At 46.0% G+C, this 1488-nt stretch overlaps 1 pseudogene; it reads left to right on the top strand.

Annotated features, from left to right (window-relative positions):
* The first annotated feature begins 289 nt into the window (after window positions 1–289).
* Window positions 290–910, top strand: LOC102867572 (annotated as a pseudogene).
* Window positions 911–1488: the final 578 nt, after the last annotated feature.

Below are 1488 nucleotides of genomic sequence, written 5' to 3'. Positions count from 1 at the left end.
AGTGTCCCATGACAATCCATTTCATTTTGTCAGTGCCTAGTATGTAAACATATATGTGTTCCATTTCTTCTTTAACAATCTCTATTTTTCCTGCATTTATCCTACTCAGATTCTGTATTCTAGTGTCAGCTTGTAATTGTTCTTTTTTGTTTCCCAGAATGCAGACTCAGCCTTTGGTGCCATATTTGCTAATCAAATCTAAATATGTTCTGTTATACATAGGGTTTCCAAAGGTCTGTTTTGTTGCAAATTGTTGGTCAATCCTTCTTTCTAGTCTATCTTAATTTGGATGTTCAACTTAAGAACAATTTCTAACAGGGTGGCCGGTGCCAGTGAAGAAGACCCGGCCGCGGCCTTCTTGACGCAGCAAGAGAGTGAGATTGCGGGCATCGAGAACGATGAGGCTTTCGCCATCCTGGACGGAGGCGCCCCCGGGTCTCAGCCCCATGGCAAGCCGCCGGGGGGTCCGGACGCTGTTGATGGTGTGATGAATGACGAATATTACCAGGAGACTAATGGCCCAACAGACAATTATGCAGCTATCTCACAAGTGGATGGATTGCAGTCAGAGCCTGAAAGTATCCGTAAATGGAGCGAAGAGCAGACGGAACGCTTGGAAGCCCTTGATGCCAATTCTCGGAAACAGGAGGCAGAATGGAAAGAGAAAGCAATCAAGGAGCTAGAAGAGTGGTATGCAAGGCAGGACGAGCAGTTACAGAAAACAAAAGCAAACAACAGGGCAGCAGAAGAAGCCTTTGTAAAGGACATTGACGAGTCTTCCCCAGGCACTGAGTGGGAACAGGTGGTTCGGCTGTGTGACTTTAACCCCAAGTCCAGCAAGCAGGCCAAAGATGTCTCCCGCATGCATTCAGTCCTCATCTTCCTCAAGCAGGTCCCCCTGGTCCACTGAAGAGCCGTCCTGTGGAACCACTACATCTGCAATATCTTAATCCTACTCAGTGAAGCTGTTCACAGTAATTGGATTAATTATGTTGAGCGTTTTTTTTGATCAAACCTTTAGTCTTTAGAGTTGATCATTGTTTGTGATTGCATGTTTCCTTCAACTGTGTTTTCCTCCTTCAACTGTTCTCCCTGGCATTCAGAGAAGAGGGAGGAAGAGGAAGAAGAGAGGGACGCCTCCCAGCAGTAGCCTCATCCGTGCTTTTGTGCATTATTCTGAGAATAAATTTCTGTTTGTTTTTTTTTAAAAAAAATAGCAGATGAAAGACCCTTCCCTATTACACAGGTACAGATCTGGTTTTGGTCCTGGCCCACCCATTTGGCACATATATCATATTCCCACCCCTGCCAACATCTTACTTAGTTCCTTCTCCTTGCCCCTCCAGCAGCTCCCTCCTCCCTGTCCTCTATCAACCCTGGAATGATAGTGCAAGCTTCCAGACACTTCTGTCCACTCATTTCCCCTCCACTCCCCTGTAATGTTGGTGTTTCTGGACAGAGAAACTTCAGGTCATCAGGGACATTGCC

Source organism: Elephantulus edwardii, unplaced genomic scaffold, assembly GCF_000299155.1.
Source record: "Elephantulus edwardii isolate Elephantulus edwardi_28Jun2011 unplaced genomic scaffold, EleEdw1.0 scaffold00081, whole genome shotgun sequence".
Lineage (NCBI taxonomy): Eukaryota > Metazoa > Chordata > Mammalia > Macroscelidea > Macroscelididae > Elephantulus > Elephantulus edwardii.
This window is presented reverse-complemented; position numbering and strand designations above follow the sequence as displayed.